The sequence below is a fragment of the Schistocerca piceifrons genome, chromosome 11 (genome assembly GCF_021461385.2).
Source record: "Schistocerca piceifrons isolate TAMUIC-IGC-003096 chromosome 11, iqSchPice1.1, whole genome shotgun sequence".
Classification (NCBI taxonomy): domain Eukaryota; kingdom Metazoa; phylum Arthropoda; class Insecta; order Orthoptera; family Acrididae; genus Schistocerca; species Schistocerca piceifrons.
Genome location: NC_060148.1, coordinates 89,959,412 through 89,984,689, shown reverse-complemented (window position 1 = coordinate 89,984,689; position 25,278 = coordinate 89,959,412). Strand labels below are relative to the sequence as shown.

At 39.9% G+C, this 25,278-nt stretch overlaps 1 long non-coding RNA gene across 1 annotated transcript; it reads left to right on the top strand.

Moving 5' to 3' along the window:
- The first annotated feature begins 205 nt into the window (after positions 1-205).
- On the top strand, positions 206-23,692 carry LOC124720527. Its single transcript, XR_007006185.1, has 5 exons — positions 206-265; positions 484-807; positions 2,329-2,511; positions 7,955-8,112; positions 23,351-23,692. It is a non-coding gene; the product is annotated as an uncharacterized LOC124720527 (long non-coding RNA).
- The last annotated feature ends 1,586 nt before the right edge of the window (positions 23,693-25,278 follow it).

Below are 25,278 nucleotides of genomic sequence, written 5' to 3'. Positions count from 1 at the left end.
GTACAAACTGGCAAAGGTTCAGATTCATCGTTGTCTTTACTTTCTTCACTTATCGATATCGTCAATTGAAGACCTCCTACGATTCCAATTTTTCTCGAAGTAAGTCCGTGCTCTGTTTACATTGTAAAAAATACTCAGCTGAATAACTTTTGATCTTTAACCTCCAGAATTTTGCAGATGGAACCAAGGGTAGATAGTGGCCTGTGAGCTGTTTCTTTACTTACATCTGTACCTTTGTTGAATTACATTATCATAGTGCAAGTTGGTAAGTTTGATTATTACTTTCATCAAATAGTGTGTTGTATCCTAATGCCTAAAAGTAACAGCTTTGGATGAATAGCAATTTTTATTTTTTTTTATTTTGCACTATACATGTATATCTTCACAACTTAAGGCTTTAGTAACTTTGAACCTATACGAGATATTAACAAATGGTTTCTAGTGTATGATAAGATAACTCATAAAATTTCTTTTACCTTCCAGGTCATACAATTTTGATGCAAAAGTGAACCTGAAAACATGATAAAATGTGGACGTCTCTGGAGAAAGCTCAGTGTGTGGGGCCTGGTAGATACAGACGATACCTGATACCCAAATGCAACAAACCTTTCAGACTTGGAATACATCATTTATGGGAACAGGTAGTGTTCTCCATAAAAAAAAACAGGGCTGGTCACCACGAGTTTCAGATGCCATTGTGGACAGGGTACAGCAGGCGTTTGCAAGGAGTTCTATAAAATCTGTATGTACTGCAGCCAGGGAGTTGGAAATGAGAAGATCGACATGGCACAATGTCTTGCATAAGAGGTAATGGCTCTAGCCCTACATGCAGCTGCTTCAGACATTTAACCCTATGACAAACCTAGGTGCGAACAATTTGCAGTGGATATTCTATGCAAGATTGATGCAAGCATTGACTTTTTGGAAAAGATTCCTTTATCTGATATGGCAACATTTCGTGTATCCAGCAAACTGAATTGTCATAATATTCATATGTAGGATTTGCAGCATCCTCGTGTTACACATGAAATGGAAAGACACAGTCGTAAGGTCAATGTTTGGTGCAGACTGATCCCCAGTTGCATCACTGATTCACTCTTTCCCATCACTGCCATCAACAGTGGTGTTAACGTGGACATGCTACAATAGTTTAATGTGCCACAATTCTAACACCTGCAGCCTGGTTTCATATTCCAGTAAGACAGGGCATCACTTCACTGGCCCCTAAATGTACTTTAATTTCTATATAAAAGGTTTCCAGGTAGGTGGATTGGACGAGATGGTCCAACTTCAAGTGCACCACGATCCCCTGACCTTACACCACTATTTTTTTCCTGGGGTTTTGTGAAGGATGCGTTATATTGAACCAGGGCTAGAGACCTACAGGAATTGAAGGCACACATTTGCAATCCATTTGAACATGTCACTATGGAGACCTTGAATCGTATGTGGAGAGAAATGGAATTCCGACTAGGCATTATCCGTCCTATTAAGGGTGTACGCATTGATTTGTGTGAATGAGGAAACAAAATTTAGTTATCTGATCGCGTAAATTTTATTTGTATGAAAATAGATCACTCACTGAATTGTTGAATTTCATTATTCAGTTCACTCTAGATCCTGCTATTCTCAAATTACTCTTGCTCAGTTCCATGGGTGAACTTCAGCTCTGCTTTCAGTTGTTGGTAAATCTACAGTGGGCTATCTTTCTCAGTAGCAATGTAAAAAGCATCAGTGTGTGCTATGTCCAAGAAGTTATTGTGAAGGAAAAGGAACTGTGTTTTCTTATGAACTTCTGCTGATCGAGCTTGTATTTGTAGTGGGCTCCATTGTTCATAGAAAGCTTGTAATTCTGATACATAATTTCTCGGCTCCTGTGCCAGAATTTGTGGTCTTTCTCGTAGTAAATAGTCACATCCCCCACATCTAGTGTGACACTTTGTAGCATAGTTAATTTTCTCATCTGTAAGTTGTAAAAAAAAAGAAAACCTTTAATATTTGGTTGAGTGACAGTAGTTTTTTCATTACTTCATGCAAGTAATATCAAAGATTTTAGATGTTGCTTATGAAATACTCACTGCTGATCCATTTTCAGTTACTTGTGGACCAGCCTGTTGGCATAGTGCTCATATCCTCAGCTAAAACTTGCAAAGTAACATCCATGGACTTTGCTTGTTTTGTGAAAGTAATATGTTTACATCCTTTCTCTGTGTTGAGTTTTAGGTAGCCAGTGGGAGGACAGTAAATGGTAACCAATGAACAGCTTGTAACTAGGTACGCCTTCCTGCAGCTACCTTATGTTTCACTTTCTCATTTTTCTGCTTACAGGAGTTCCTGTTACATATACAGCACTTGACACTGCTTGTGAGAAAACATTATTAATCAGCATTGATGGTGAAGTTGGTCCCTAGCACCCACTAGTGGGCGTCTCCACTTCCATAGCAGGCAGTAGACAGTTGGACCCTAAAATATTTATATGAGGGTTTCACAAAACTTTGAAAAAAATATTTGGTTAGTAATTATTATTTTATGCTTTAACTTGATGCAACTCTGCTTTATATATTTTATAATGTGAAGTTACATTCCCACTTTATAAATCGTCATTACTGTGGAATGGTGGATAGTTAGAAAATTTTAATATGAAAGCTACATTTTCCTAGATGTGGATAAATTTATTGCCTGTGGAATGCACTTGTCTTCTACTGTCCGAAGTGGGCCGCAGAACACTGTGTTTTTCTAGTGTCTTGTCTGTATGTGTGGATGGATATGTGCGTGTGTGCGAGTGTATACCTGTCCTTTTTTCCCCCTAAGGTAAGTCTTTCTGCTCCCGGGATTGGAATGACTCCTTACCCTCTCCTTTAAAACCCACTTCCTTTCGTCTTCCCCTCTCCTTCCCTCTTTCCTGATGAGGCAACAGTTTGTTGCGAAAGCTTGAATTTTGTGTGTATGTTTGTGTTTGTTTGTGTGTCTATCGACCTGCCAGCGCTTTTGTTCGGTAAGTCACCTCATCTTTGTTTTTACTAGCAAAATCCATAGATTCAGACTACCAGAGTGGAAATAAATGAGTAACAGGAATAACAGGTAACAAAGATCATGTATTATCTTCTCGGTGTATCCAAGAAAATGAGATTTTGACAGAAAATTTGTGGCCAGACCGCTAGTAAGGGCCAGTTGTACAATCCCCAGCCAGCAGCCGCTAAAGTTCTATTCTGGGAGTAGCACGGAAAACGTGTTGTACGAACACGTAATAACTCCTAACTGGAGAATAAATGCGGTGTAACTAAACTGGTGATTGTGGCCAGGTTAAGCGGAGAAGTAGTTTTGACACTGGCAGGAATAGTTACTGAATTAGTGATGACAAGATTGTTTGTTAGAACGAGGAAGAAGAAGAAAACAGGGACATCACACAAATTGTGGAAGAACACGACGATCCCAAATTTATATAAAAATTTTGTACTACTACTCTTCGATCTCATACTTCAGAAGCCAGAGAGTATGAATGAAATGTGAAACTATTTCCTAACATACAACGTTTTGCTTGTCGTTTAATATTGGTACTTCATGAATTATATTCTGTCGTGTTACAAAAATGACCATTTGTACTATAACAGTCTCATTTATTTGGTGTGTGTTAAAATTGCTGAAATATTAGGCAGGCCTATTTAGTTTTATCTAGCAGACAGTGACGAAATACATATAAACAGACTGAGAAACCACACCAGTCTTAGGTACTACTTGTATTAACAGCTATTCCAGTGTTAAAGGACAACATTGAGTTTTCCTGTTCAAAATATTTGACAGACTTTGATGAGGTAATAGATTCTTTTGCAGAAAGGAAAGCACGCCATGTAAAGCTGTAGCAAGATTAGAGAAAAATATGCTAGGGCTTCAGGATTGAAGAAATATGTACTACTGTCTTGCTTGTTTCTTGTCTTTACTGGTTTCATGGATCATATATTTAATTTTATTAATAGGCAACAAAGAGTTTCTGAGGAGTTCTTGTTCTCCAGGTTACAAATTCCATCCAGTATTAACTGTGAGTTATTTTTGAGGGTGGGGGGGGGGGGGGGGCAGCAGGATGTCAAACCGGCTGACTATACGACATTTTAATTTCAACTGTCCTGAATATAGTTTGATGGCACCCATCACAAAATATTACACGTTTGAATTCCACAGAGTGAAATACAGTGACATGCAGTTGAAGAATACCATGTGAAGAGGCGTGACGCTGCACTTTCGCACACTTAAGGCCAAATAATATCTTAGATTTCCTTGAAGACATATGTTTTGTGTATTAGACTCTTCAGAAAGATGTGCGCTACAAGGTGAACATATTTTATATATTTGATAAGTCGATTTTTAAAATTTTTGGCGTCCTACCTCAAATGCTGGAGGGAGGGGGAGTGCCAGTATCTACTATTGCCTCTTTCGGAAATATTGTAAATCTAAGGCTGATAAACGAGTTGTATGGGGGAGGTGGGTAGTCTCCTGTGACCCGTGTTTATGTTTGAAAACAAAATGGATTTCTGTGGCCAGGAGTTATCAAGTGAATTAAAATACATTCACATAATTACGGAAGGCTAAAATATGTTTTACAAGTGTAATCCCAAAAGTAAGGTCTCCTATTTTTGTTATAAATACAGAACTCTCTTTGTGTGGCAGTTGGTCACACTGTTATTGAGAGTGCTTCACATGTTGTGTGTAAACATGCACACGTCACGCTGAGGCATTCAGTCTTGGCTTGGCAGCCGTTGAGAATGTAGCTCCTGTTGTATGTTACTGGCAAGTGTGAATTGCGTGAAGTTAATCGGTTTTTTGAATGCAAAGGGGACTGCGCCAATTGAAATCCATCGCCAATTGACGGAAGTGTATGGTGAGTCGTGCATGGATGTCAAAAATGTTCGTAGAATTTTAACGGAAACATTGAACTTCCGGAAGGTGTGTGTAAGATGCTGACCAAGGACCACATGCGGCAAAGGGTTGATGCTTCCCGTGCGTTTCTTCACCGCCTTGCACCCAAACAGGCCAACTTTCTGGACTCAATTCTCACGGGTGACGAAATCTGAGCATACAACTTTACACCTGAGACCAAGCAACAATCACACCAGTGGCCGCATCCTTCTTCACCAAAGCTGCGGAAATTCAAACACACACAGTCTGTCGGTAAAGTCATGACAACCGTTTTTTGGGATCTGAAAGGGGTACCGTTGGTCGACTTTACACCCACTGGCACCACAGTTAACGCTGACAGGTACTGTGGGACTGGAAAAACTCAAGCGGGCAATTCAGAACAGGAGAAGAGGAATGATGAACAAGGGTGTACACATTCTCCGTGACAACGTTCGCCCACGCATCACTCGGCAAACTGTTGCTCTCCTGCAACAGTTCCAGTGGAACATAATCACCCACCCACCCTATAGTCCTGAACTGGCGCCCAGTGACTGTCACCTGTTCCCTGGGTTAAAAGAACAGTTGGCCAGAAAGTGATTCACCTCTGAACAGCATGGCGGCAAGCTGGTATAATACGGGTAATTATGTTGAAAAATAGTTAAATGTTAAAGCTGTAAACTGATGTAAACCGCTGTAGAAATAACAGCGCTGTGTACTTCAAAAATAGGAGACCTTTTTTCTTGGTATTACCCTCGTAGTTGCAGATTTTATTTTATTCCCACACTTCTGACAGTCAAGCATTAATCACCTTGCAGACCAATGAAGCAAGGTAACGGCTGATAAACTGTGGCCCTCGTCTGTGGGCCAAAAGTCGACAAAATTCTAGGGCTAGAAAGTTCTAACAGCCGGGACGTCAACGCTTATCGGACTTTTCACATCACAGAGGTCTACAATAAAGACATGGATAAATCATATTACCTGCCGTCAATGCCGTTCGTTCTGAGGACCAGGAATCATAGTAAACTAAATGAATAGGAATCTGTGTCAGTGTGGGTTAAAGGTGCTGACCATTGTAAGAGCAATTAAACTTCTAGGTGATCTCGCCCGTTATTACAGAAATGAAATAAATCTTTCCTAGTCCTTACAAAAAAAAAATTATTAATTACAATATTGCATCAGCCACATGCGAGATACTCTCTGTGAGTGATCACCTTGTTCGTTACGCAACCGCTTATCGCTCTTTGTTAACAAATGTGACAAGCCAAATGAGACGCACCAACAAATGCATGCTGCTAGTGTAACTACAGGACGTGTCCAGGATATCCACTTTTCAAACTTAGAAAATTTCGGATTCACAGCATTAGCCGAGCTAAGCGTACATCGAGAACCGGGGGCTCAAGGAGGCAATAGCTTTGCCTATATAAGTAATGAATCTGGAAAGAAGTCGTCAGACTTCGTGCAGGTGCGCGAGCAACAGCATTGGACCACTCACACAGAAGGTGCCACTACTTGCTAAACCCCAGATGTGCACATTTTGTGTGTGTGTGTGTGTGTGTGTGTGTGTGTGTGTGTGTGTGTGTTCACATTTCCACTTATATGAAATGTCAACTAATCGCTGAAGAGGACGCGGTCCAGAAAATGTTTGGCATGCTGCAACATTTTGTTTGCAAAGTTGCTATGTAAACCGTAGCTGTATGTTTTAGAGCTTGTAAACCGCAAACAATAAGGACGTAGAATGAGATTTTCACTCTGCAGCGGAGTGTGCGCTGATATGAAACTTCCTGGCAGATTAAAACTGTGTCCCCAACCGAGACTCGAACTCGGGACCTTTGCCTTTCGCGGGCAAGTGCTCTACCATCTGAGCTATCGAAGCACGACTCACGCCCGGTCCTCAAAGCTTTACTTCTGCCAGTATCTCGTCTCCTACCTGCTAGTTCTGCAAGGTTCGCAGGAGAGCTTCTGTAAAGTTTGGAAGGTAGGAGACGAGATACTGGCAGAAGTAAAGCTGTGAGGACTGGGCGTGAGTCATGCTTTGGTAGCTCAGATGGTAGAGCACTTGCCCGCGAAAGGTGAAGGTCCCGAGTTCGGGTCTCGGTCGGGCACATAGTTTTACTCTGCCAGGAAGTTTCAATAAGGACATAGTTGTCTCCTTAAGTCACCACATAGATACATAGATGTCAATATAATTATTAATTTGCAACTTGCCTTCCAGACTGATTTCTTCACATTGTGCGTAAAACGCTGTCTCACTCATTTAACACATTCTTTGGTTGCATACGCATGTGCACATGTATACGAACAAAATTGTTTGTATTGCCTTTGATAATTCTAAGTTGAATGTAATAAATTATACAAAACCGAAAAAGCCTGATATTCATTTTGACGCACCAAGGACAATAAGATCCAGTGTGTAGTAACATTTTCAAAAGTTTGAGAAACATACCAGTAGTTAGTTCTTATTTTGTACTAATTTTTATGGTGTAATGTCCATTTTATTTAATACATGTATCACAACTTCAACATGTTCATATCTCAACACTCAATGCTTAACTTTGTCCAGTGTTGCTGTAGCTTTTGATATTTTAAGAACTGGAAAAGGTTCAGATTCATCCTTGTCTTTACTTTCTTCACTTGTCGATATTGTCAATTGGTAACCTACTTCAATTCCAATTTTTCTCGAAGTAAGTGTATGCTCTGTTTACATTGTAAAAAATACTCAGCCCAATAACTTTTGATCTTTAACCTCCAGAATTTTGCAGATGGAACAAAGGGTAGATAGTGGTCTGTGAGCTGTTTCTTTACTTACTTCTGTACCTTAGTTGAATTGCAGTATCATAATGAAAGTTGTTAAGAGTGCTTATTACTTTCATGAAATAGTGTGTTGTATCCTAATGCCTGAAAGTAACAGCACTGGATGAATAGCAATTTTTAATGTTTTTGTTTTGCAGTATACATGTATATCTTCACAACTTACGACTTTAGTAACTTCGAAACTATACAAGATATTAACGAATGGTTTCTAGCAAATGATAAGATTACTCATAAAATTTATTTTACCTTCCAGGTCATACAATTTTGATGCGAAATGGAACCTGAAAACCTGCTAAAATGTGGATACCAGTGGATAAAGCTCAATGTGTGTGGCCTTGTATATACAGACGATATCAGATACCGAAGTGAAATGATCCTTTCGGACTTGGAATACATCATTTATGGAAACAGGTAGTGTTCTCCATAAAAAGGGGCTGGTCACCCATCAGTTTCAGATGCCAGTGTGGACAGTGTATGGCAGGCATTTGCAAGGAGTTCTATAAAATCTGTATGTACTGCAGCCAGAGAGTTGGAAATGAGAAGATCAATATTGCACAATGTCTTGCATAAGAGGTAATGGCTCTATCCCTACATGCAGCTGCTTCAGGCATTAAAGCCTATGGACAAACCTATGTGCGAACAATTTGGAGTGGGTATTTTATGCAGGATTAATGCAACCATTGAATTTTTGGAAAAGATTTCTTCCTCCGATATTGCAACATTTCATGTATCCAGCAAACTGAATTGTCATAACGTTTTTATGTAGGATTTGCCACATCCTCATGTTAGACATGAAATGGAAAGAGACAGTTGTAAGGTCAATGTTAGATGTAGACTGATCCCCAGTTGCATCACTAATTCATTCTTTCCCATCACTGCCATCAACAGTGGTGTTAACATGGACATGCTACAAGAGTTTACTGTGCCACAATTGGAACACCTGCAGCCTGGTGTCATATTCCAGTAAGACAGGGCACCACTTCACTGGCCCCTAAATGTACTTTAATTTCTATATAAAAGGTTTCCAGGTAGGTGGATTGGACGAGATGGTCCAACTTCAAGTGCACCATGATCCCCTGACCTCACACCACTAATTTTTTCCTGGGGTTTTGTGAAGGATGCGGTATATTGAACCAGGGCTAGAGACCTACAGGAATTGAAGGCACACATTTGCAATCCACTTGAACTTGTCAACATGGAGATCTTGAATAGTACGCGGAGAGAAATGGAATTCCAACTAGGCATTATCCGTCCTATTAAGGGTGTACGCATTGATTTGTGTGAATGAGGAAACAAAATTTAGTTATCTGATCATGTAAATTTTATTTGTGTGAAAATACATAACTTACTTAACTGTTGAATTTCATTATTCAGTACACTCTAGATCCTGCTATTCTGAAATAACTGTTGCTCAGTTCCATGGGTGAACTTCAGGTATCCTTTCAGTTGTTGGTTAATCAACAGTGGGCTGTCTTTTTCAGTAACAATGTAAAAAGCATCAGCATGTGCTATGTCCAAGAAGTTATTTCGAAAAAAAAAATCTTTTTTTCTTATGAACTTCTGCTAAAACAGCTTGTATTTGTAGTGGGCTGCATTGTTCATAGAAAGCTTGTTGTTTTGATGTATAATTTCTTGCCTCCTGTGCCAGAATTTGTGGTCTTTCCCACATCCCCCACAACAAGTGTGACACTTTGTAGCGTAGTTCATTTTCCCATATGTAAATTGTAAAAAAAAAGAACACCATTAATTTTTATGTGAGTGAGAGTAGTGTTTTCATTATGTCGTGCAGGTAATATCAAAGAATTTAGATATTGCTATAATGGAAGGAAACATTCCACGTGGGAATTCCTGATGAGGCAACAGTGTGTTGCGAAAGCTTGAATTTTGTGTGTGTGTTTGTGTTTGTTTGTGTGTCTATCGACCTGCCAGCGCTTTTGTTCGGTAAGTCACCTCATCTTTGAATTTAGATATTGCTGATGAAATACTCACTGCTGAGCCATTTTCAGGCTGCTTGTGGGCCAGCCTGTTTGCATAGTGCTCATATCCTCAGCTAAAACTTGCAAAGTAACATCCGTGCATTTCACTTTTTTTGTGAAACTAATATGTTGACATATTTCTCTGTGTTGAGTTATACGCAGCCAGTGGGTGGGGACAGTAAATGGCAACCAATCAACAAGTTTTAACTAGGTATACCTTCATGCATGTTTTTCTGCGTGTCAGGGGTTTCTGTTACATACACGGCACTTCACACTGATTGTGAGAAAACATTATTAATCAGCACTGATGGTCAACTTGGTCCCTAGCACCCACTAGTGGGTGTCCGAACCTTCATAGCAGGCAGTAGACATGTGGAGGTTAAAATATTTACATTAGGGTTTCACAGAACTTTGAAAAAAATATTGGGTTAGTAAGTATTATTCTATACTTTCACTTGATGCAACTCTGCTTTATCAATTTTATAATGTTGAGTTACTTCCCCACTTTAGAAATCATCATTACCGTGGAATGGTGGATGGTCAGAAAATTTTAATACTAAAGCTGCATTTTCCTAGATGTAGGAAAATTTATCGCCTGTGGAATGTGCTTGTCTTTTGCTGTCTGAAGTGGGCCGCAGGACACTTTGTGAAATGTTTTTGTAGGTGTGGGGCAGTGCATGTACAAACATAAAAAGTTGAAAGTTGTGTATTTTATAATTCAGCAACTGTACATGACAGTGATATGAGAACTACCTTCTTACGTCTTTCATTAACACAATGAAAATTTGGTGCTACTTTTCATGCTAATCAATATTTTTCACGATTTTTGGACAGCATGTTTGTAGAGATGAAGCAGCAATTAGTATTATTAATCCCACATCAACAACACCATACGAACACACAAGCTGCTACCATGACGACGGCGTCCTCGCTACACAGACTAGAGGGCGCCTGATATATGCTTTATAATCCATGGCAACTGCGTCCTCACCACAAGGAGTAGAGGGCTCTGTAGTCCTTCCATATTAGCCGTTTTAGTAAATTGACTAAAATGTTTTCTATGTAAATGTACAAATAGATATATTGTAATACAAGACGACACCAGTTTTTGTGTGCCACAAATTGTTTTACTTTGTATTATGGCACATAATGTAATATACTTTTACGTTTTGACTACGGAACATTTGTTGTTATTTCATAATTAACACTATAATTGTAACTCTTTTTAAATGAAATGGTTTCGCCTTCTGTTATTTACTGTAACTTAAATTTACGTTAAACCAAGGTGACTAGTAATTACATATAATAAACTGTATTAAATACCGTTGATCGCCACTGGGGGGTGTTGCTGTCTATTCACATGATACCAGCATGCTATTTAAGCCCATACGAAGGGTGAGTCTCGCATAGTTTCCTACTGTTATGTAGACAGGAGTGACACCGCCAACAGTCGACCAATGGGTAACATACTTTAAATGTACGTAATTTTAGCTGTGGTGTAATGGAGTCTTTCTGACAAATATCTATAATTTCACAGTGTAAACGTCCAGATGATAATGACCCCTACAACGGGTTGAAACCGGTTGGCTGTATAATAATAATAATAAATGCGATTAAGACTGTTTTTGAATAATTAATATATATCACGCCATACCTCCCAAACTAGGTGTTGCACAACACAATTTTATAACTGGCTTCAGTATCATATGTTAATGGGTGAAAACTTTCTGGCCAATAGTTAGTAACAGTGAAGTAATAAATTAAAATGTGTGACTTGGAATTTCTAGCAAACCAGCATCTGAAATGTATTATTTGACAAACTTCTTCACTCTACATTTTTTTGTGGGAGATCAAAGAAAGAAAAATTTTCAGAAAGGTTTGAAAACATTTTAACAGTTTTTTGGAAGTTTGTCGGTGCTACAGTTTTCTTTAGATGAGAGTAGTATTTTGTAGTTCATTGACGCCATGTGAGTTCAAGTGTGCTGCAATGAACATTTTGGTATTAAAGGCACAGTGGACTGCGGCGCAACAATAGGTAGTGGGGGCAGCGAAGGCAAAAGGTGTAGTGGAGCGTGCAGTCTAAAGGGAAGGAGACTGTGTGTTATTGGGAAGATTATTCAGAAAGTGCAAAGCAGTCTCACAAATCTCCATGTGTTGTGAAGGATCAAATAACATTTTAGTAACAAAACAGTTGCGAGGCGATGGAGAAGAGTACCAGTTCCCTCTGCCTTATCACTCAAACGTACCGGAAATCAATGCCCTGGTTGACAGTTATATCAAAGCTAAGGGACTCACTGTGAGCAACAGATTCACTGATTACTTCGGTGGGCTGAATTTTAAGTCATTCACGGTACTAATCACAGTAACAACATCCAACTCATTATAATGGTGGTTAAAGCTCAGTACACGTGAATTTACTGATGATTTATATTGGACATATTCAAAGACATTTCTTCTTACATGTTTCATTCAGTTTTCTTCAGATTTCTCCCCAAATTAACTCATTTTTGCATATAGTTTCTCATGCCAGTGTCAGCTGTGTTCCACAAAATATGCCGTTTGGACACGAATTTGATAAGTTGCTCATTGTTTGAGACAGAGAATCAGTCAGCTGACATTTCAGGTGAATAATTAGATCAGAAGAATTACGTAGTCTTACTGCCTCTACATGTGAAAAAAATATTGCAGCTGTCATCTGGTATTCTCCAGCTGCTCAGTTGACTTTCCCACTACAAGCGCCCTCAAGCAAATTGCTGCAGTGTGTGTGACATACCCTTCCTGAGGTGTGCAAGCGTGTCCCACAGTGGCACTGTTTTGCCGGGCGATAGGCAAATGGTCTGCTATGTTCGCATTGTGCGAGTGGGGAGCGCAGTCTCCCACACATTTTATGCAGCACGTTGCGGGAAATTCCCGCAGCTAGGAAAACGTTGCAGTGATGCAAAAGTGGATGGTAGGTAAAAAAGGTTCACAACCCCTGCTTTAATAAATCAGACTGCCACGTATAAAACAACTTCAAATATGTGTTTACTTTACAGGTGCTCAGCAGCATTTTGGGCAACAGGTTTCCTGCAGCAAACTTGATCAACTGCCAGCTTTTCAGCTTCTTCCCAAATTGGGAAGTTTCCAGGTGATACAAAGTTTTCCCTGTTTCTGCATCCATCTGTTAGTTTCCACACCACTGACACTTTGGGGATTCTTCCGTCCTTCAGGCATAGAACGTGGCCCACAAGTGTCATTCTTCTTTCAGCAATGGTATTGTTTGGGCTGTGCAGACAACCATTTGAAACTTAGTCACTATAGCTGATACCAAAAATTTACCCCGAGTGTCATCAGTGAGAAACACTTAAATTGTGTGTCAATTTTGTTGACATTTCCTAGGTTCCGCACCAGTGCCTGGCCGTCACTAGGACGAGAGACAGGAGTGCACCTGGAGCTTAGTATGAGTACTTCTAGAGTCTTAATTCCTGTGTGGATCAGATTGCGTGGAAGACTGCAGAAGCCCTTCCCAATTCAGCTAGTGATGCCTGCATCTACATCTACATCTCCACTACACTGAAGTGACAAGTCACAGAATTCTTCATAATATCTTCTCGAGCCTGATTTTGCCCAACGTAGTGCAGCAGTTTGACATGGCACGGACTTGAAAAATCGTTAGCAGCATCCCACAGTAGTAATGAGCCAAGCTGCCTCTATAGCTGTCAGTGTTCATGAAAGTATTGCCAGTGCAGGGCTTTGTGTTAGTGTGGGATTTTGTGGAGAACTGTCGCGTGAATGTTCAATGAGATTCGTGTTGGGTAATCTTGGTAATCAAATCATTCACTTGAATTGTTCAGAATGTTCTTCAAACCAATCACAAACAGTTGTGACCCATTCACATGGCGAATTGTCACTCCATCGTTGTTTGGGAAAATGAAGTCCAGGAATGGCTGCAGGTGGTCTCCAAGTATTGAAGTAAAACCGCACTTGAACCCTGCCGTCAGCTCCTACCATCTGAAATTGGGGTTCATCTCACCAGTACACAATTTTCCAGTCACCTAGGATCCGACCGTTAGTCACAAGCTCAGGAGAGGTGCTGCAGACGATGTTGTGCTGTTGGCAAAGGCACTCGCATCGTTTGTCTGTTGCTGTAGCAGTTAATACCAGATTTCAGGACCGAGCGAGGTGGTGCAGTGGATAAACACTGGACTCGTATCCGGGAGGACGACCGTTCAATCCCGCATCAGGCCATCCTGATTTAGGTTTTCCGTGATATCCCTAAATCGCTCCAGGCAAAAGCCGGGATGGTTCCTTTCAAAGGGCGCAGCCGACTTCCTTCCCCGTCTTTCCCTAATCCGATGAGACTGATGACCTTGCTGTCTGGTCTCCTTCCCCAAAAACAACCCAACCAGATTTCACTGCACTTTCCTAACAGGTGGGTTTGTCGTAAGTCCCACTGATTTCTGTGATTATTTCACACAGTGTTGCTTGTTTCTTAGCACTGGCAACTCCACACAGCACTACTGCTCTCGGTCGTTAAATGGAGGCCATCAGCCACTGCGTTGTCCGTAGTGAGAGATAATGCGTGAAATTCGGTATTCTTGACACTGTGGATCTCGGAAAATTGAATTGTCAGATAATTTCCAAAAGGGAATGTTTCACGTGTCCATCTCAGACTAGCATTCTGCATCCACAGTCCGTTAATTCCTGCCGTGTGATGATAGTCGTGTTGGAAATCTTTTTACGTGAATCACCTGAGTGCACATGACAGCTCCCTGTTGTACTGCCATTGTATACCTTGCTTGTGCAATGATAGTGCCATCTGTTTATGTGCATATGGCTTTCCCATTATTTACAGATAAAACTGCTGAGATATGGAAATTGGTCAACACCTTGCTGTACCTTCTGTTGCAGTATAAGTTGAGTAGGTACATTTCCACTTATGCATATTGTTTTTGTTTCATCACTATTTCTTTACAGTTCTAAAGAAATGGCTGCTCCACCCGGCTCGGTAACTATTAGTTGAAAGCTGTGTTGTGTTTCCGTCAACAGAAAAATGTAGTCAGCAAAATCCAGGTTCTTAAATCTGTATAACACGACACACCGTAGGTGTAAAAGTAAAGTGTGGTTGACCTGCCATCTAGCAGCAAAACAGGCAAAGCTATGGTTCTATCATTTTAGCAGACTGTTCATCTGCCAGGTTGAAGTAGGAGCAGTTCTGTTAACACAGGTGGCACTTGGTATTGGGAGCGCCTATATTGTTGGCGACACCCCAAATCGATTTTGGCTTCCCGACCAGTGTTCAGTTTATACTGCGGAGCTTTACGCTGTTCTCCAGGCTGTCCAGTACATCTATTGCCATCAGCGGGTACAGAATGTTATCTGCTCAGACTCTCTCAGCTCTCTCCTCAGTCTCCAAGCTCTGTACCCTGTCCACCCTCTGGTCCACCAGATTCAGGACCTCTGTGGCATTCCTATGGATCCCAAGACTTGTTGGTATCTGTGGAAATAAGGCGGCCGATATAGTGGCCAGGGCTGCAGTCTCTCTTCTTCGGCTAGCAATTCGCATGATTCCTTCGCCGATCTATGGAATGTTTTATGTCGTCATGTTGCTCTTTTATGGCACGCACATTGGTCGACACTTCCCAGTAATAAATTGCGGGACGTGGAAGCTCTTCCCTGTGCTTGGACCTCTTCCTCCCGAACTCGGCGTCGGGAGGAGGTAATTTTAACTAGACTCCAGATAGGGCTCTGTCATTTTAGCCATCGACATCTTTTAAACGGCGATTCTCCCCCACTCTGTCCCCACTGCTCTCAACTGTGGACGGTGAGACACCTTTTACTTGAGTGCCCCTATTTTACTCCGTTACGCGCCCGTCTACAGCTGTCGCCTGATATATCTTCCATTTTAGCAGATGTCACGCGATCAGCCGATCCTGTTCTCGAGTTCATTAGTGCCAGTGAGATGACATCAGTCATTTGAAGCTCCTTTTGGGGACAAACAACCCCCCTTCTATAGTGGTTTTTTAAGCTTTCCTTCTGTTTTTTGGTTTCCACACTTTTTTGAGTTTTGCTCCCATTGCTACTGGTTTCCAGTTTCGTTTTTTTTAGCTTTTCCTAAGTCACAGACCGGGTGCTAATGACCGTAGCAGTTTTGCGCCCTAAAACCATAACAAAAAACCACACAGGTGGCATCTGTTCTATTCTGTCGTGTGTCCGTGTGTGTGCAGTAGAGGCGGTGACTCCGCGTGCACAGAACGCAGCCTTGCGAGCGGGCTGTCTACTAGTTATAGTTTTCCGCAGCAGACAAAACACACGGATCGATTCGTCGATTCCACATAGTATCCTGGGTATTTTTTCCACTAAGAAGTAGCTTATAAATACATTAACGAAACAAATGAAATATCTTTTTTGTATCCCCATTGAAAGAAATCTCTTCTTATTGTAGCAATGAAATGGAATAAAAAGAGCTTTCAAGTGATGATTGAAGAATACAGCAACGAAAGGTGTCGCTATGACCTAGCATATTTTGTACCACAATAAGGCAATCTACAGATCTACAAATGATTCATTCTGGGTTTATACAAGTTAATGTGCCTATAATTTTACTTTTGATAGGTGTATATATTCCACATAAATTGGTGATAGTAGCACACGTGTTTGATTCCATAACATCTGTATTATTTCAGCACGCCAGGAAGGAAAGCTTCGCCAGAATAGGAGAAAAAGTGAGAACAGTTGTCTGGTGTAATGAATGAGGAATGTAAAGCACGCTTAGCCTCCTTACGTTTGCATTATTCAGCTGAACTCAAAAAGATAGGGGGAAAAAACGCGTAGTAGCTCAGGCGGGACCACCCATAAACTAAGCGTGTGGTGGTTCGACCTGTTGGCGTATTTGAAAGGCCACATAGTGCCTAGAAAACTGCTGAAAAATATCCCAATCTCCATCGTGAGTACTAATTTTTGTCACTGTCATTGCACATTTTCTACATTATGTAAGATAGGTTATCCTGTTGTAGGAATCTACATTGATATCAACGGTTAATTTCCAATAGTAAAAATACACTTCACAGGGTTTGGACACGTCCACTTAGTGCAGAAATTGTTGATTTGTGCGATATGTGCTAGTGCTTTCAAATACTATGCTTCCACTTTGTGTGTGCTCCCCATGTCATTTCTGTGAGTGAAAACATTCACATGTCAAATGCACAGTAGTGGAAACTTTGATGCAAGCACACTGGTAGTAATAAATGAAATTAACTTAAAACACCCCAAATACATGTACGGCAGACCGGTGGACTGAGAGCATTTTTTGTGGTCTATTGTGCAGAAGCATCCACTAGACTTTTTGAAAAATCTGATGCATCACTGTATGTAGTAGTTTGCAGAGATGCTTGTGTATCAGTTTCAGAAGAGGTAATGTCAATGATCTTTAATAGGAACTGCTGAGCAATTTATTTGTTTGTAACGTACTCTAATGCCTAAGACAATCAAAAGCAATGTGAAGTTGGACTGCAAAAATTCACACCTATCTGTCATAGATTGACTTAATTGATGTGTACAGCCAACCTTCTTCTATGGATTGCCGGCTCCGTTGATCTCCAAAACCTTCTTCTTTGAAGAATACTGCTGGTTAACAGGAATTTATAAGACTCTCTCTCTCTCTCTCTCTCTCTCTCTCTCTCTCTCTCTCTCTCTCTCTCTCTCTCTACTTTGGAAATAATTTAGTGCTCAATGAATACTTTTAGTTCAGTCTTGGTAATTTCAACTTCCACAAATAACATATTCACCATTTCTCACATCAGTATTCGAATGTATACAAGTCAACCGATTCGTCTCGCATTAGACTAGATAAAATACATCTGAAATAAAGTTGGTTTAACAACCACATAATTTATGAACCTGTTTTGCCTCTAGAGTGTCCAGCATGTGAAGTACTTAAAAATCTGGAAAAAAATAAAAATCTATTTTACACTTCACTCTCACTTCTTGATAATTCACTTCATCCCTGGAGTTGTCCTCTACTTTAGACTTCTTTACCCTTAACAGATACTACGTCTACATATATCCCGACTCGACATTCCTTAATAATTACCAGAATCGATTCCTCTCAGGTTTATGCTCTTTCCTTGCTCATGCCTCCCTATCTACTTGACGTGGAATCCTTCTAGTTATATGTATATATCCAGGGTGGTCCATCGGAAGTTTCAGATGAGATTATCTCCAAAATTATCAAGTAAAATTATCTGGTAAAAAAAAGTGGATAAGACAAGTTCGTAAGCTCAGAGCAGGACATCAAATGATACTAGACGTGATCCACAGCCCCCTCCCCCTTCAGTGGGGCATGGGGCAACTTTTAAATTTTAAATGGAAACACCTATTTTTTATTGCAGATTCGGATTCTCCATAAAAAAGTAATCAAGTTATGTCTGAAACATTTTTAAACCATCGACAGATGGCACTGAAATCGAGAAAAATTAAAATTGGGAAGAACTCAGATTTATTTAGAATGATCCGAGGAGGACGCATGAAATACATACAAAATGTCCACCCATTCTTTCATTACGCCAAATTAAGCTTTTTTTTTATTTTTTACAAAATGTATCCTTCCCACCACAGTATTTGATGGAGGGAGGCAGAATGGTATTAAAATTTCGTTACAGAACTCTTCACAGTTTCATTACTCACCTGACTGTAGCGCTAGCGTGGCCAAACTGGGAACTACAGCTCAATATAAAGATCAGACGTCACTTAACTTTCAGATTGTGAACCGTAAACATCAACTGACGAAAGTAAATTATTCTTTAGCAAAACATGGCTCACTATTCTCCTACAGAGATTGTTGATATGATGTTAATTTTAGGTGGATGCCATAACAATTACGCTGCAGCTGCAGAATTGTATGCGTATCGTTTCCCAAACAGGTGACATCCAAGGGAAAATATTATTCGAAATTGCACTCGATGTGCTCGAAATGGATACATGCACCGTCCACCTCGTCATCGTGATTACAATGAAAATTACGCTCGTACCCTACCATTCTCACCTGTGTTCAACTGGATTGGATCCTGCAACGAGTAGTCGGTACCCCGGTCGGTGGATAGGATGCGGCGGGCCAATTCAGTGGCCTCCACATTCACCAGACCTAACATCTCTTGATTTCTTTTCTTGTGGGGTTATTTAAATAATATTGTTAATGAAAGACAGCCCACAACACGAAACGATATGGAGCAACGCATTTGAAGAGCATGTGTAGCCGTACCACGGGATGTGGACAACTTATGCAGACGATTGACTTTATGCATTGAAGCAAATGGGGATGATTTGGAACAATTTCTTCGTGGATAATTTCATTAATTAAGCACCCCAAATTGTGAGAGGCAAGGGGACTCACACTAATGAAGCACCCCATGGGAACATCATTCTACTATGTCCATGTCATTGTTCCTGGGTAACGCTAAAAGTAGGATACAACACATTTTGTACAACAATAGCTTAATTTGGCGTAACGAAAGAACTGGTGCACATTTTTTATCGATTTGATGCGTCTTTCTTGCATAATTCTAAATAAATCAGAATTCTTCCACAATTTTACTTTTTTCGCGACTTCAGCACCATCTGTCAATGGTTTAAAAAATGTTTCAGACAAAACTTGATTACTCTTTTATGGAGAATCCGAATCTGCAATAAAAAATGGGTGTTCCCATTTAAGATTTGAAAGTTGTCCTCCACCCCACCCAAAGGGATGGGAGTTGGAGCTCACGTGTAGCATCATTTGATGTCCCCCTTTGAGCTTACGAACTTTTCTTACCCACTATTTTTACCTGATGTATAGTTTTTGGGATAATCTCATCCGAAACTTCAGATACACCACCCTGTATATTTTCCTATATATACGTGCGATGTAGAACCGTCACAATAAACAACAATGCGTGCATATTTCCTGCTGTACACAAACCTTCCCTCATTCTCGGTCTACTTATTTGAAGTAATTTGTAGGTTATTGGAAACCAGGAAGGACTTCTGCGATGGAAGTAGATGCATATGGAAAGAGGGAGAAATAGACACGTCCTCAAATGAGAAGTAAGAAAGGAAAAAAAAATAGATTTGGTTGCTAAGATTGAAAAAGAGAAAGAAGACAGCCCCAAAGACAGGAAACGCTTCCCACAACCCTTCCCCAGGACCCCTACCTCGCCGGTGCTTGAGTGACAAGCTGGAGGAGGTTCCTACGGAACAGACATTACCACCGTAACCTTTAAGGTCCCCGAAGAAAATCTTAGCAACCCTGTGGAAATAGCAGTGTCAAATAATCACACACACTTGTTTGTGAGGGTTGTTTGAAAGGTGTGATGTGAGTATTGTGTCATTCATGATATATCTGTTAGTGTAAATCGTGCTTTTACCTACACTACCCAGCCCCTTTCAAAATCGATACAAACGCTCCCGTCTATATCATACCTCATAAAAGGTGTAAAATATTCTATGCAAAATAGAAAATTATACACTATGATAAAATAGTTGTTCTGTCCGTCACATTATATTACATTATTCATAAATATAATATTCTACTCGGTTCGTTTCATGCCTAGAGATCACTGTTTCTTCCATGGTTCTCTTATGCCAGTCTTTACATTATGTTTATATCCAATTTGCTAAACACTAAAATTACAGGATAGTTTAGGAATTCAGTAATAGACTACAGAATCATGTAAGATTTGAAGGGAATTCAGTGCAGGAAAACTATTTTGGAAGAAACACCGCAAACAACTCGGGATCCAACAGTTGTCACTCCGCCCGTTAAAACAGAATGTTAACGTCCCTGCGGGATAAATGTGACTCCGCCCGGATCCATGCATCTGATATTAACTTCACTTGAGCAAATGCAAACCAGTAATTCTCGCTGAATTTTGTGTGGAAGTCTCCCCACGGCAAAACAATCACCACTTTACTAGGTAACACAACATCAGGTGAAGTTATTCCATTTTCTACTCTATCCTGGATAAATTTGAATCCTTTCCACAAGTCAGCTATAACCTTGCTGGTATTATTAATTTCAGAAGAAGCAATAGTCAAAATGTTTCCAGAGGTTACTCTCGTGACAACTCCTCGATCTATTATTTCTTAAATGGTTCCTCCAAGCTACATACACTTGTAATAACAAAGCTGGATGCATTCTCTTTGAAATTCCATCCTACATTACTTACTCGTGTACTGACACCTGTAATTTGCAATTCAATAATAGAAATTAATTCCTTAGACTAATCTAGACTCTCTTTTGAAGTACTTAAACCTTGTGTTAAATTATTGTATTCATTATTGTACACATCTTTTAAAGATTCTAAGTTTTCAATAGGTTTCGATTCTACATTATTACGTTTGGCATCAAATTCAGTTTCCAAATCAACCATGTCTCCACATCAGTAACTAGATTCTTTGCTTTGAGTGTCTACTCTGATGTTCAACAAATCTATATTTGTCATGTCATACTGATCCTTTAATTTAGAATCCATTGATTTTATTAAGTCTAGGTTTTTATTCAAAATCTCACCTCGAGCATCCAATTTAGAACTTATTGAGTTCATCACTGTCTATTTCTCTACTTAAATTAGCACTCTGTGCACCAAGTTTTTCACTGGAAGTTGCACATATTTCATTTGTCAAAGAAGCACCCTGGTCATCTATTTTATCATTTGAGTATTTACTGAGTCTAAATTAAGACTTTGAGCATTTCAACTTTTATTTAGTTCCTTTCTTAAAGAAGTATTTTGAGCAGTCAGTTTGTTTCTTGAAGCTGCTGAATCTGCACTTTGGTCATCAATTTTATCACTTGGTTTTAATCTAATTCACTAATTCAGACCAGTCTGGCACCTCCTCACTCACTTTCATTGCTATGGCTGGTTCTGAAGTTTCTCCAATTCTCTGTGTATCCATATTTGTCTTAGTTTTTGATCAGGTGATCATTTAACGAATTAACTCTAAGCATTGTAACTACACTAATGCAGTTTCTTCATCTTTGTACTCGAACAATTATTACTTTTCGCTCACCCGGTGTAGAGTTTAGGCTCCATCGATGAGCAGGTGTGGAATCACCACCGGTGAAAAATAACTGGTGCCGGTGGCATCGGTTGCTGGGTTTCGTGTCTGCTTTGGTGTGCGGATGTAGAATCAGCGCCGGTTAGCAGCAGCTGGTGCCGGTGATGTCTGATGTTGTCTCCGCATCTGCGTTCCTGCGATGCGTGTGGGAGCTGGACATTCCCCACAACGTATCTTCTTAGTTGAATTATACTCGTTGCATCTCTTCTTAGTCTAATACGTCGAGGTCTTCTTTTCATTCTTTTAACATTATTACTTTCGTACGTCTTTCACTGTGTTGCATTCACAAAATTTATTTAATTTTTGGACTTAATCCAGTTACATGAAACAGTTATCTTGTCTTGTTATTCCTGATTGCTATGGCGTCATCTTCTGCTTCGATTTTCTCTCAAAATTGCCATTTTTTAAAGTCCTGTCATGGTGATATTTGACATTAGAAATTTAAAAAAATACTGAACTATGTGCTTACATCTTCGAAAATAGCCTCTGAAATACGTACATAATTACCAAAGATTTAAATCACTTTATGTTTTCTGAAAGTTTTTTTTACATATTTGAAAAGTTACATATGAAACATTACATTAATTTTTTGCTTCAAGGTACGCTGTACGTAAAATTTTAAATAAGTGACATTTTAGTTTATTTTTTAATGTGAAGGTGGACATGTTTTCTGTTACCTTTATGTAGTATGGCAAACAGTCGCATAGAAGGCATTTTGCTTTTACAGGCTCTTCGTCAGTTAAGTTGACCCGATTTCCTTCAGTATGTTTTTTTAAAACTTTGTTATAGTTATGGATATTACTGTTTAACAGTGCAGCGTGGTGACTTTATGTAAATACATACACAATCAAAGGCTTTTGAATAGTCTAGAAACATACCACAAACTTCCTTTTGTCCATCTAGTGCCTTAGTTGAATACAGTATAAATTCAGCTGTTGCTGTACTGCTGGATCTACATGTGCTGAATCCGTGCTGGGCATCAGAGTATGGCATTTTTTCTTTACAATTTACTATTGTTTTTAATTGCACGTTCTATTATTTTAGATGAGACAGGTGTAATAGTTGTTGTTCGGTAATTTCCTGGATCTTTCTTGCTGCACTTTGGAAATGGGGATCACCTTACTCTTTCTTAAACATGTCTGGAATAATCTTCCATCCATGGCTAAATTTATTAAAAAAGTTAGAGGCTTTACCACCCACTGCAGTTGAGTAGATACATCATCTCATGTGTCAGTATTTTTGTTTTTTAATCGATGTATTTTTACTAGTTCAGATTCATTTGTTGAGAGAAAGAGAATTTTCTCACGAGGAGTACTTCAAATGATTGTCAGTAGAGTTTTGCTTTGTTAGTTGATTTATATCACAGACTTCTTTAGTGTTTTTCTTTATAGAAAATAAGAAAGAGATTCGACACTGACCTTTCCATATTATTATATAAATTTATTGCAGCAAACCAGTTGTTCCAACATTCAGGTTTCATACATGTTATTTACACCAATAATTTTATACAGTCTACTGTATTTGGCACAATCAATTTTAATTGTAATGTTACTATTTTATCATGTTTACAGTGCAGTATTTCATAAATTGCTTTTTTTTTCTAGTGCTCACAAGACATTTACAGTGGGGTGTGCAGTTGAGAACAGTTCTCCATCTACCCCTCAGTGCTGACCAGAATTATCCAAAGTGGAGCACTGTGCCAATTCCAAGAAGCAGGCCAAAGATGTCCTGGTAAGCAGCACAATTTTCAATGCTGCGAGTCAAACAAACAGCAATGAATGGGAGCAATGAGGATGACAAGTTGGGCGAACATGTTGCAGCTGAGCTGATAACAACTAAAAATAGAAAATTAAATGCAGAGGCAAAGTGAATGTTATCATGAATGCCATCATGGGTGCAATTCAGAAAGTTACTGATTGTTAATTTTTAAATAAAAGATTGAAAATTAAAAATTGTTTTCGTTATAGCTTCCCACTGCCAGGGTACATACCCTACAGGATTGAAATATTCACAGGATTCTCACTCACTTCTGTGGCATGTAATGATGTCCTGTTTCTGTCCTGTTGTGGTAAGCTTGCGAGAGATTTGTCAAACCGCCGAAACCCATTCCCTATGGCATGGCTTCCCAACCTTTTCAGCTGGCGGACCCCTTCTACAGTTGAAAATCCATGGCGGACCTCTAGTCAGTCGAGCACAGTAACTTTAAATTTCAGAGCGAAACCCATGGGAACTGAGAGCTTCTTAATGCTAGTGCTACTTTCCCAATGACCCCCCCTCCCTGAAGTATTAATAGTCTTTGGAGCTTCTTGTGAGTGTTCTTCCTTTGGTCGTCCTCCCTCCTCCTTCATTTCAACTGGAAACTTCCCTTGTTGTGAAGGTGATGGAGAAACCGCACCCTTCTTCACTGATCCCGCTTTCAGCGAGGGATCCATGTTAGAAGTAATAAACTGGTCAAAAATCGACTTTCGAAATAGGTAGTGCACTGACAAAGCAAGTTTAACATTTAACGATGCCTGGGGCCGCATACGTGCCATTGAGCGCTGTGATTGGTCGACAAAGCTCGCTCCGCGCATGCGTAAAAGCTTTCAGCGCATCTAGCGCCGTGAGCCGGGGCACAAACGACCCCGAATTGGTGCGAAACCGTCAATCAGAGAAGCCACATTCTCCGGCATTAAACTGTGTATGCATTCTCACTTAGGAACCGCAAAGGCTGCTTGGGAATACGACCTGAAGTTAAAGAACACATTTTTCACACAAAAAAATAGTGATAAATTTGATTTTCACATTTTTATTTAATAATTTTACTCATTATTTTACACGATTCGGTGAAAGGTGGCCGCGGACTCCCTAGGAAGAGCCAGCGGACCCCTAAGGGGTCTGCGGACCACATGTTGGGAAACCCTGCCCTATGGTATACAGATCTGTGTCTTCGACATCAGTACTTGCCAGATAAGTGCTATCTGCATCATCAATTGAATAGTTGTGTAGCGAACAAAGAATGGGAAATCCAGGATGGAATGTAACAATATTATGAAAGGAAAGTTGCCACACACCATGTAGTATGTTGTCTGTGTTTGTGTGTGTGTGTGTGTGTGGGGGGAGAGAGAGAGAGAGAGAGAGAGAGAGAGAGAGAGAGAGAGAGAGAGAGAGAGTCCTCTGTCAGTATAACATGTAGCACTTTTTATGTTGCTGCATGGAAGTATTTTTTCCTAGGGTATCTTTAGCCAGTTTTCACGCAGAACTGATGTGACTGTTGGCATAGATCTTACCCTGCCATTGCAATCATTGCCAACAAGGGTGAACCTATCTATACCTAGCATCTACAACAGCCAGCAAAACAAGGCTGTGAAACTTTTTTTAGTTGTAATATGTCAAGTCATCAGATTGTGGAGGGACAAACCCAACATGCTTCCTGTCCATTGCATCTGAAGAGATAATTTGTACAAATATTTAATAATGGACACATTTATATTGCCAATTGCAGTAAACTGCTGAAAAGTCCTACAGGTGAAGAATATTTAAGATAAAATTT